General features: G+C 40.5%; 1 long non-coding RNA gene across 1 annotated transcript in view; it reads left to right on the forward strand.

Moving 5' to 3' along the window:
- LOC103658986 overlaps positions 1-13,084 on the forward strand; it is a 33,335-nt gene that overhangs the window by 8,147 nt on the left and 12,104 nt on the right. Inside the window, exon 2 of the long non-coding RNA XR_567373.2 lies at positions 11,542-11,819. This is a non-coding gene — a long non-coding RNA (uncharacterized LOC103658986). The remainder of the gene's footprint in view (positions 1-11,541; positions 11,820-13,084) is intronic.

The raw sequence follows: 13,084 nt of genomic DNA on the forward strand, positions 1-13,084 counted from the left end.
ATTCTAGAGGAGAACATAGGCAGCAACCTCTATGACATCGGCCAAAGCAACCTTTTTCATGACACATCCCCAAAGGCAAGAGAAACAAAAGATAAAATGAATTTATGGGACTTCATCAAGATTAAAAGTTTCTGCACAGCCAAGGAAACAGTCAGAAAAACTAAGAGGCAGCCCACGGAATGGGAGAATATATTTGCAAATGACACTACAGATAAAGGACTGGTATCCAAGATCTACAAAGAACTTCTCAAACTCAATACACGAGAAACAAATAAACAAATCAAAAAATGGGCAGAAGATATGAACAGACACTTTTCCAATGAAGACATACAAATGGCTAACAGACACATGAAAAAATGTTCAAAATCATTAGCCATCAAGGAAATTCAAATCAAAACCACACTGAGATACCACCTTACGCCAGTTAGAATGGCAAAAATAGACAAGGCAAGAAACAACAATTGTTGGAGAGGATGTGGAGAAAGGGGATCCCTCCTACATTGTTGGTGGGAATGCAAGTTGGTACAGCCACTCTGGAAAACAGTGTGGAGGTCCCTTAAAAAGTTAAAAATTGAGCTACCCTATGACCCAGCCATTGCACTACTGGGTATTTACCCCAAAGATACAGATGTAGTGAGGAGAAGGGCGATATACGCCCAATATTCATAGCAGCATTGTCCACAATAGCTAAATTGTGGAAGGAACCGAGATGCCCTTCAACAGATGACTGGATTAAGAAGTTGTGGTCCATATATACAATGGAATATTACTCAGCTATCAGAAAGAACGAGTTCTCAACATTTGCTGCAACATGGACAGCACTGGAGGAGATAATGCTAAGTGAAATAAGTCAAGCAGAGAAAGACAATTATCATATGATTTCTCTCATCTATGGAACGTAAGAACTAGGAAGATCGGTAGGGGAAGAAAGGGATAAAGAAAGGGGGGTAATCAGAAGGGGAATGAAGCATGAGAGACTATGGACTCTGAGAAACAAACTGAGGGCTTCAGAGGGGAGGGGGGTGGGGGAATGGGATAGGCTGGTGATGGGTAGTAAGGAGGGCACGTATTGCATGGTGCACTGGGTGTTATATGCAACTAATGAATCATCGAACTTTACATCAGAAACCAGGGATGTACTGTATGGTGACTAACATAATATTATAAAAAAAAAATATTAAAAAAATAAAATTAAAAAAATAAAAAAAAAGAAATTCTCTCTCCCTCTCCTTCTGCCCCTCCCCACCCTTGCTTACACTGCTCTCTCTCTAAAAAAAAAATAAGTAATAAGAAAACTCAGTATTACTAACTTGTCAATTCTAAAATTGATCTATAAATTCAACATAATCCTAAACTGAATCCCAGAGATATTTTTGGATAAAATTTGAAGCTGACTCTAAAATTTATAGAGAGATACACAGAACTTAGTTTAGCCAAAGCAGTTTTGGAAAGAAAAGTAAAAAAAACAATGAAAGTGTTTCATTACCTGACTTAAAACTAATTAAAAAACTACAATAATCAAGATAGTGTGTTACTGACATCAAGACAAATGGCTCAATGGAACAGAATATAGTGCCTGGAAACAAACTTCAATATATATGGTCGTTTGATTTTTTTTTACAAAGTTGCCAAAGAAATGCAAAGGAAAAGTAAAGTCTTTAATAAGTAGTACTGGAACTTAATATTTTTTAACAACCTTCCACCTCAATAGCATACCATATATATAAATTAATTTGAGATGGATCATAGACCTTAATGTAAAAGCTAAAACTAAAAAGCTTCTAGAAGAAAATATTTTTTAAAATATATTCACAGTTTGGGGATAGGTAAGGGTTTGCTAGTCAAGAAACAGAAACAATCGCAGAAAGAAAAAGTAAGAAAGAAAGAGAAAGAAAGAAAGAAAGAAAAGAAAAGAAAGAAGAAAGAACGAACTGACAAACTTTAGACAGAATTCACATTATTCTGTTAAATTACACAAAGTTTAAAACTCCTCATCCAAAGGCACCACAGACAGAAAATATTCACAAAATGTATATCTGACAGATGACTCCAGAATATTTAAAGAACTCCTACAATTCAACTAAAATGATATAAAAAAAAAACAGCCCATTTTTTTGGTGAGCAAAGATTTGAAAATATGCTTCACAAAGGAAGGCATATGAAGAACCAAGTATGTGAAAAAGTGCTCAACATCCTTCGTCATCAGGGAAATGCAAATTAAAACCACCATAAAATACTACCTCACATCCACCAGGCTAGCTAAGAAATGAAAAGATTTGACAGCAGCAAGTGTTAGCAAGGATGTGGAGCAACTGAAACTCTCATATAGAAGCATTTTTGAAAAAGCTTTTTATAAAACACTGATTCAAAAAGATTTATGTACCCCTATGTTTATTATAACATTATTTACAATAGCCAAACTACGGAAGCAGCCCAAGCGTCCATCCATATACACACAATGGAATATTACTCAGCCATAAAAAAGAATGCTATCTTCCTGTTTGCAACAGCATGGATGAATATAGAGAATCTAATGCTAAGTAATGAAAGTCAGAGAAAGACAAATAACATATGATTTCACTCATATGTGGACTCTAAGAAACAAAATAAATGAACAAAGGAAAAAAGAAAGACAACCCAGGAAAACAGACTCTTAACTATAGAGAACAAACAGATGGCTACCGGAGGGGGCGGGTGGGGGGATGGGTGAAATAGGTAAAGGGGATTAAGAGTACAGTTATCTTGATGAGCACCGAGTTACGTAAAGAATTGTTAAATCACTATATTGTACACCTGAGACTAATATAACACTATACGTTAACTATACTGGAATTAAAATCTTTAAAAAAGAAAAATGTTTTTCTTTTAAAACTAATTATAAGTCTACCCTAGGACCCAGCAAGTTCATTCCTCATTATTTACCAGCATATGTCCATAAAAAGACTTGTATGCAAAAGTTCATAATTCCTAAAATCTGGAAACTGTCCACATGTCCATCAATAGGAAAATGGCATAAACACACAAAATAGCACTCATCGATATGGAAGAACCTACTGACACAAACAGGAAGAATGAGTCTTACGATTATTATGCTGAATAAGAGAAGCCTAACACAAAGAGCATACCACCTTATCGTTTATATGTATGTGCATACATATGAAATCCCAGAGCAGGCAAAACTAATCTATGATGAAAAAAATCAGAAAAGTGTTTGTCTGAAGTGAGAGAACCGAGGAAGAACATCAAAGACCTTTCAGGAAGGATAGTTCTATCTTGATAAAGGTTTCTATTACACAGATGCGTGAACTTAGCAAAATGAAACACTTCAGATTTGCACACTTTATTGTATGGAAATTTTATGGACGGATGGGAAGCAAGGTGTGCAAATGCATGACTCCCTGTATCTTCTATCTTCCTTTATAAAAATAAGTCAAGGGTTTTTTTTTTCTTAAGTACCTTAAGCATGACATATAGATATATGTACATCTATATAGATGAATCATTTTTCTAACAGGACTTGAAAGTCTATAAAATGTCACTGAAAGAATCCATTAAAATGCTCCACAGTTTATTGTAACTTGTAATATTTTTACAAGAATATAAAAAAGAGTTTTCTGTCCAGGCAATTGCTAAGCTATTGGTTTCATTATAAGAAAGAAACATCGGGGGAGAGAAAAGACTGTAAGCCTCTAAACTTTAGAGTATAAATAGGATTATAATTTGGAAGAGAGAAAGACATAAAGGAAGAGAGAAAAAGGATAATTACAATGCAAAAAAAGGAACATGGCTCATGAATTACTTTGAAAGCACAATTTTAAAATATGATTATCTTAATTCATTCCCATCATGAGAAAATGTACAGGAAAAAAGCCAAGGGTTCCTCCCTGCTGACAACTTTATTAAGCCAAGTGACTTCTGATACACCGATTCAAAGAAGCAGAATCCCTTTATGGGAGGCCAGGCTGGTGCAAAATCTGCAAAAGGAGGCCAAAGACATTAATTAGATGTTGGATCACATTGCCGATGATGTCAGGGCTGATCAGCTGCGCGGACCAAGTACACAACAGGAATTCTAACCACTGGAAAATCTCACATTTGGAGCATTGCCAGTTTGCTCTTCAGTACTGCAGCCCTGCTCTCTCCCTAAGCAGGGGGCCTGCTCTGCGCAGATGCCAGACGGAGGCTCTACCTCTATCCATTACGGTGGAACAGTTCACTATGCCATCTTATTCTTTCTCGTGGGCCACCAGGAAAATAGAGAATAGAAAAAGCCAAAAGTTGGCAAGGAAGTTAAAGCATGTTTATTATTTGACAATATTTAGTATTTTGATGAAATATAGGAAGCAATGTAATACTTTGCCTTTTAGAATCAGGCCAAAGTTTGAATGTTGGCTCTGCTGTGTAACCCTGGGAACGTTACTTAACCACTCTGACACTCACATTCCCTCTATTCTTATATCCTTATATTTAACACAGGCCATCTATGAGCATTAACTGAAATAGCACATGGAAAGCACTTAATTACAGCCCCATAATACCTTATCTGCATTCCGCAAATCCCAAAACTCCTACATCCAAAGGTTTGTTTCCTAATTCATTTGGAGGCACAACCTGACCTGTACCCTGACAAGAGGCCAGTTGGTCTTTATTTATCCCAGTTAATGTGAATATTCATGTTTCTCTGAAGAAATATGAATGTTTTGAATATAGGGAGTTGCCTTAGACCTTCTGGGGCATTGCATAATATATGGTATATACACCATATGAGCTTTATAAATTCAAAACATTCTGAATTCCAAAGCACACCTGGCCCCAAGATTTTCAGAAGGGATAGTGAACCCATAGGACATCCTTATTTTATTGTTACTTTATAAATGTCCTATTCCCACTTCATGGAATGTTAAGACGTCCTATTGAAAGTTGTTCAGAAGGTCACTCCTAATGCACGTCCCAGCTCATCAGGGTGCTTCCTGGAGTTGGGCTCTTGGCACCAACTATGGACTCAATAGATACGGATTCAGCTTATCTCAAAACAGTCTTTGTGAGTTGATTATGGTTGCTTTTGAGTAGATTATAGAACATCAGGATGAGAATCCTCCTCTCATCTTCCAAAAGAGAATCACAGTTTCTGAGCAAAGCAGTTTGCTACCTCCAGACAGCCCTCGAGTCTCCTGGACACAGGGGGTCATGATACAACCACTCTTGTCCAGAAGACACCATTGAACAAATGAGTGGAGTCAAAGAAGGGGAAACAAAGGAATGGCCATGCCCTTGGCTCATTCCATCATGAAGACTGAGAAGACAGACAGGTGACTTAGTTCTGCCTCCCAGCTTAGACGCCACCAGCTCCACTAAAGGAAGCACCCTGATGAGCTGGGATGTGCGTTAAAGAGTACAGCTTCTGAACAACTTTTAATATTAAATATCTGGTCTACAAGGCAGCAGATGGCACGCAAATGGAAATTTCTAAAGATCTCACTTGTAAAAACTGGTCTTGGGAAGTTGTATAAATTAAAGTGTGAGGACATTTATAGGAAATAAGTAGCTCTCCATTCATTTCAGGCGGATTTCTTTGGCATAAGTGGTTCTGAAAGATGTTATACGTGTATACTCATTTCTAACGACATATAAAGTTGAATTAATAATAAAAACCTTAACTTGGTGAAGAGCGATAAGTAACCCGTCTTTTCCCTGTCTCTCAAATGCCGCATTGAGGGGATGGGTACAAAGCAGCTTGGCCAAACCTACCAGAGAGGTATTGGCGCCATCCTCTGGTAAAACTGAAAACTGCAAGTGTACTTGAACAACCTGCAGCTGCTCCAAGCTCAGACTTTAACCAGAGAGGTTATTTATCAGTCAGCCCGTGTTACTTCTTCAAGTGCTGCCCTCCTTCCAGAATTTCTATAATCACTGCAAATTCACAGTAGTGGACTGAGATATTCGTCAAATTTATGCTAGAAGAAAACTCACATGAAGAAATTTCATAAAGAACTAATATATAGGGTGTCTTGGTCGCTTAAGCGTCTGCCTTGGGCTCAGGTCATGATCCCAGGGTCCTGGAATCGAGCCCTGAGTCAGGCTCCCTGCTCAGTGGGGAGCCTGCTTTTCCTGCTCCCTCTGCCCCTGCTTGTCCTCTCTCTCTGTCAAATAAATAAATAAAATCTTTTTAAAAAGAACTAATATATAAGAATTAAAATCCAGATATATATATTCCCTAGTCCCCAACATTCAATACTTGTAATCCTTTCACTCTGCCTCAGAAAACTTTAAATAGCATTTAATATATTAAGGAAATTATAAAGACACAAATATTTTGAGTAGTCATTTCTAGCAGAAAATGTTGCCTTTGGGTTAGATGTAAGAATTAGGGAGATCAGAAAAGCTGTGGCAATTGTGGAAATAAACAATACCACTCAAATGAGAAGAGATAAAGGGGACTTGTGTCAGGATTGCTGTAACAAAGGAGCCAGCCACTATCCCTTGTGTTGGCAGAAGAATGGGAAAGCTCTATGGTGGGAAAAGAGGAGGGCTTAGGTGTGCCCTGTTTGGAGGCTGTTGGCATGGGGAAGCTGTAGGCAGGCCAACTAGGATAGCATCCCATGTGATTGGCTGGGGGTGCATATTTCGTTTTCTCAGGTTGGTCCTAAATTGGAACTGGGGACAAGAATTAGGGAAGCTGTCAGTGATTAATCAAGGCCTGATCGTCTGGGGCCAATTATTACCGAGGTTACTGTTTGGCTTTCTGGAGCAGGTACGAGAGCTGGTGGCCTGATTTTCGACACGTTTGACTTGTGGACAGCAAGCTGGCTTCCTGGGCTGGTTTCTGTAGGTACTAAGTGGGTTTTCACAGCTCGCTGCTACAGATGGTGGGTCAGAGTTCTACACTGTAGAATAAATTCCCAGAAATGGACTTCCTGAGCCAAAGAAGACACATTTATAATTTTGACAGATACTGCCAGCTTGCCCCATCGGGGTTATCCTGTTTTGTATTTTTACCAGCAATGCAGCTCTAAGCAGGGGCTGGGACAAAGTACAGCGAAGACCTATATCCTAGTTACATAAAAGTATATGTAAAATTTATATATTAAGCTAACAGGCTGCTAAGTAAAGTATGTATGCCTTATCCTGATGCCATGATAAATATACCTTTCTGAGGACCTGGATGTCCAAATGTGAATTTAGAAACCATGCATTCCTCCGAGTTCTACATCAAAATGCGGTGAGCAGTCTCTGGCCTACGGCTGCCACCTTCTCTCTCCAGAGCTGTCTCGGTTCGGGGGGCCTTGTACTCACACGTGTAGACACCCCAGCTCGCACCGCCGAGCTCTATCCACACCACCCCATACACAGCCACCCGTCAGGGTCAGGGAGACACAGGCATTGGTCAACCCTTGAGAGGATGACCCAGGGGAAAGGCTCCCACAGCTGCTAGAAGCAGACTCTGGTCATTTGCACAAGGGATTCTGTAGACACGTTTGCCAGGAGCGTGGCCTAGAAGGGGAGATGCGGGTTCTGAGTGGGCACGTGCCCCAGGCCTTGCAGAGCAGGGGCATGGCTGGAGGTGAGCCAAAGCAAGAAGGGACAAGCGTCAAGAGCTTAGAGCCCAAAGAAGGGGCTCTCTTGTCTGGGAAGCCGCTTTCTTGAGTCTTCCTAAAGGAGCAAATCGCCTACAAGGCTCTTTCCTCACTTTCTAACCTTACCTGCAGATTCTGGACAGGATTTTGAATATTCCCTCGGCTGGGAGACATATCTGTCTTCTCCGTAGGCCTGGCTAGGGATAGAATAGAAATATTACAGGCACCCCTTCAGGCAGTGTCCAAATTCAGATCCTTAATGCTCTTAGCCACAGCCACAAGCCCTTCTTTATATAAATCCACAGCAAAAGTGAAGTGAATGTCCCAGTTTCAAACAGTCTGTCCCCACTGGTAAGCCAGTTATCTGGATTTTTAGTTCCAGGGATAGGATCATTTTATGTGTTTGTATTGGCCATCAGCATTTCATTATGCCTTAAGACAGATGTGGGTTATATAAGTTAAAGGAGGAGGGAGTGAAGAAGGAAGAGAGGAAGGGAGGGAGGAGGAGGGGGGAAAGGGAGGGAAGGAGAAAGTGAGGGATGAAGGAAATCCTTCCTGGGAGTCCTTTGTTATTTAACTTTTATAAATTAATTCACACTAGCCAGTAATTCTTTGTCAAGGTCGGCAATGACAGTATCTTCCAACCCTGTTATGTTATTCATTTGAAAACATGTCAAAAGCTACCTGGAGATGACTTTCCGATTTCGTTGTCAAACCTATCATTTAACCCTTCAACTATTCTTGCTGCTGCTCTAAGACAAACAGAACTCAAGAGTTAGCTTTATGACAAGGCCTTAGAGCTTTTCCTAAAATACTTCCAGCCGGTGAGCACAAAACATTCCTTTTCTTAAAAACAGAACAGAAATTTATGCAATCTTATTGTGACAGGGGAAAAAATGTTGAAATTAAAATTCAGAAGGAATCTTTTTATCTAACACAATCAATTAATTGAAAAAGCCAATTAAAGTGGGAGTGCATTATAAAAGATTGCACACACGTTTCAAATATTCATTTTCATTCATCAAACATATTATAAGGACAAGGCCTTTTTTTTTAGCAGAAGTCTGCTGAGTGACTTGTGCAGCTGCTTTCTTACTTAAGCAACCAATGTGCTCTGTGCCAAAACCCCTCCAATTTAAAGATACTTGTGAAGTAATCTCAGAGGCATGTCCTCCTAGATTTCTATTATTTGCCCCTGTTCTTCTTAATATAACAGCAGTTTCTTTATAGACCCTCTCATGGTTCTCATAGAAAAAACCTTTCTTTCCACACTTTCAGTTTATGTAAGAGTTAACTATATCATTTACAATAACATTTACAACTGATATGATCAGATTTGGGAAAAAACCACAATGACTCTTCTGCCATTTGCTCGTGGAAACAAATGCATACACACATTGGAGAGCAGCCTACTGGCATCTGGGTAGTTGTTAGTCAATAGATTTTTACCAAGGGAATGAGTGAATTAATATAGTGAGATGGGTGAATGAGACTTCCAGCCCATTTATGATGTATGCACAGACACACACACACACACACACACACACGCACTCCCTTGTTTCTCAGAAGTGTAAATCCTAAGGAGAGGAGGGCACATGTTGTGATGAGCACTGAGTGTTGTATGCAACTAATGAATCGTTGAACACTACATCAAAATCTAATGATGTACTATATGTTGGCTAACTGAACATAATAAAAAACAAAGATCCTTAAGTTTGATGGGAAATGGTTTATGGAATACAAATGAAAGAAGCCAAGAGGGCTAGAGGGTTTTGCTGGGTAACACAGGAACCCAAACCAAGCAGTTTGAAACCACACCCATTTATTATCTCATGGTTCCAGCACATCTAGAGTCCAGGCTGACTGAGCTGGCTTAGGGTCTCACAGGCTACGTCAAGGGGCCACCCGGGTTATGTTCCTTCCTGGAAATTGGGGGTCCTCTTCTAAGCTCACATGGGTGTTGGCAGAATTCACTTCCTTATGGTTGTAAGATTGAGGCCCTTGGCTCCCAGAGGACTCCGCGGTTTCCTGCTGTGTGGCCCTCTCTGTAGACAGTTCATGTGAGAGCAGCTTGCTGCTTAGAGACCGATGGGAAAGTCTGTCCCTTCAATCTGCTACTAGAGAGTCTTAGATAATGAAGCACGATCTTGGGAATGACCTTCCATCACTTTGGTCACATAACAGAACCTAATTAAAGGAGTAACATCCCATAAACTTTGCCATATCCTATTGGTTAGAAGTAAGTCACAGTTTCCTCCCCCCATGCACCCAGCGAGGAGATTATAGATGTGTGTAAGTCACTGGAGGCCACCATAGGATGTGTCTGCCACAGGAGGGGAGAGGGGTCAGAAGAGCCTGGGGACAGGTGGGCCCTGGAAGGCAGTGAGCTGGGAGACAAGGAATTTAAGCAGGAATTGGGGAGACACAAAGAAATTTATAGGGAACATTTTGTCAGTTTGGCATGATAATCCTCTCTATTCTGTCTCTGAGAATATTCAGTAAAAATCTACATTGCTCTTCAAAAATTTTGGAATCGGTATTGTTCTTCAAAAATTTTGAAATCAGGTTTGAGTTATTGTTTTTCCTCGTTTCTATTTAGCTGGTTAAACGTTTAAGTGTCAAACTGACAAAATCCTACTTCTCTTACAAATAGAAAACATAAGGCAAAGTTTTGCTTAAATCTTTAAGGAGGAAATCGATAAAAGAGCTGACAAGAAGAGCACTTGAAACATGGGGATGTAATAGTAGGAAAACGAATGCAGAAATGAGAAAGTCTAGTTAGATATAAAACCGAATGACCTTCTCCAGAGCAATAATACCATAATATTTGGGGTCGTCCTCTATCAAGTCAACACATACACACCATATCAGCTTTCTGTAAGGTAACCTCTAACTTTATGGGGCAGTTAAAATGGATGGACCTTCATCAGTCGTGGCTAGTTGACCGAAGCATGTTACAACCCCAAGAGATCTTACCAGAAAATAGCATGATATTGGCCCAGTTATATTTTGGTTAAATATTTTGCTACTTAAGGCATAGATTAGGAAACACTTACTAATGCTTTTAAACTGAAGAATGCATTTAGTTCAGTATTATTACCAGTTTATAGATAATGAAACTAAGGTTAATTACATTGCCTAATTAGCAACGGTGAGTCCAACTCCGTTCTCTCTTTCCACTGTTGCAGAAAAAACTATTCAGGTAGCTACTATTGGTCTAATGTAGAAAAATATCCACTTTTTGTCCCTAAAATTTCAATTAAGTAGAAATTCAATGAGTCGCTATGAGAACATAAGACTTTTGGAGTAGTAATCACATAGTGTTTCAAAAGGCATTTTTCTCACCAAACGTGAAAGCATTTCACAGCTTTATCTTTACACAAGAAAGCTGATGACAGATTTCCTGCAGGTTTTGAACTGGCATGTGTGTTCCTTGTCAGCAATAATAATTTATCACTTATGGTATAAGAAAGGAAACTGTATAGTGCATGAAGAGAATGCTATCAGAGTCCCTGTACCTTCTTCCTTAAAGGAAGAAAACATTAGCCTTCTCCTTATGTGTCTGTCAATTTCAACTGAAAGTCATGTCTCAAAAACCATCTGAAATTAGCTGAGACTTGGAAATAGAAAAGATTACAGGGTGCTTGTGCGGCATGCCATGCTGGGCTTGACTTCCTATTGAAGGAGCCATTTCACAAATCTCTCGGGGCAGAGGTTAATTTGTAGATTTTTGTCTAGTGGAGATGTAAATAATTTATGTTTAGTGGAACAGATAACCCCAAGGGTTATAGTTTTTTGCCCTGTTGGACATTAACCAAGTTTTGTATCTAACCTAGCAACCTTCCCCAAACACTGGGTTCTAAATACCTTATTCCCTGAGTGCTCTTCATCCTGGTGTTAGTATCGTACCGGTTCCCTCATTAATTAGTGAGTTATAGCAAACCTCCGACACGTGCTTATTTTACAGTCATGAGAAAGTCATGGTTTTACTTCTTTGGAAAACACACTTGATCAGTCGCCACGTGGAAAGTGGGAGAAACTCCGTGGAATGACCACTGATTGAAGAGCTGAAACACCTAGATTCTATCACTTGCTAGCTACGTGATCCTCAGCAAAACACTTAAGCTCCTTGAGACTCAGCTTCTTCACCTGTTAAGTGGAAGTAATAGGAGGGCCTTCTCGCAGGACGCTTCAGAGTCACGCAAAGCCTGGAACAGACTCCGGGAGGGAATCTCCTTGTCCCAGGTGAGTGTTTACTGACACCTCTTCAGCTTTCCTAACAAAAGCTGCTGGTTTCAGGGAAGGGGGGAATGGTAAGAGGATTCCACAAAGGTGTTGAGTTTGAGAACTGAAACCTAGAACTGACCTTTCACCCGCGGAAATGAGTCCTGCCCAAAAGAAGCAGGACGCACAGTGGCCCCGGGGAAGTAAACATGGGCGCTTCATTCTCCACGTTTCTGCTTAGGAGTTTGTGTGCTCGAGTTTGTTTCCTGGTTAAACAAGAGAACGGTAATCTTTGCATTTTTTTTTTTTAAAGATTTTATTTATTTACTTAAGAGAGAGAGCACGAGCGGTGGAAGGTGGGGGAGAAGCAGAGGGAGAGGGAGAAGCAGACACCCTGTGGAGCAGGAAGCCCGCCCTGGGATCATGACTGAGCCCAAGGCAGACGCTTAAGCAACCGATCCACCCAGGGGCCCTGGAATCTTTGCATGTTAAGTAACTTGAACGGAAACCTAGTGAAGTCAGAGCAGAAGACAAATCCAACAGGAATCACCATGCATTCCCTACAGTCTCTCCAGCCTGCCACCATTTCATACGGACACGAAAATGTTTGCGTCTTGTATTTTTTAGATCGTACTTTACACTTAGTGAGAGGATCTGAATTTTTTTCACTTTCTTGTCCAACTCTGTTAGCTAAATAACTACTGGGAGACCTCTCAGCCGGATGCTGAGCTGGAGCCAGAAGCAGGCATGAAGAAGTCCAACATCGGGCCTTCAGGAACCTCCAGCCAGTGGTCAGACATGTTCAGTGTTTTACTATTGGTTTTTATTTATTTTTTAAGATTTTATTTATTTGTCAGAGAGACCACAAGCAGGGGGAGCAGCAGGGAGAGAGAGAAGCAGGCTTCCAGCTGAGCGAGGAGCTGGTTGTGGGAGTCGATCCCAGGACTCCGGGATCATGACCTGAGCCGAACGCAGACGCTTAACGGACTGACCCACCCAGGTGTCCCTGTTCAGTGTTTTAGATCACAGACGTGGTGGCTGCAAACACTTCTCTGCCTCCAAAGTGCGACCGTTTCATAAAGAAGCTCAGAGCTACGAGGCAGGAAAGCCCAGAATGGGGCAACTGTGACACTGTCCCCCCGGGACAGAGACAACCATAAGCACCACCTGCCAGGAATCTGTCATCAGCTTTCTTTGCAAATGCACTCCTAGGCTGTGGAAAGTCATCAGGTTTTATTTCAAAAGGCACTGAGCAACGGAATAGCGTGAGGGCTCTCAGGATACAC

This window comes from Ursus maritimus, unplaced genomic scaffold (genome assembly GCF_017311325.1).
Source record: "Ursus maritimus isolate PB19 unplaced genomic scaffold, ASM1731132v1 scaffold_3, whole genome shotgun sequence".
Lineage (NCBI taxonomy): Eukaryota > Metazoa > Chordata > Mammalia > Carnivora > Ursidae > Ursus > Ursus maritimus.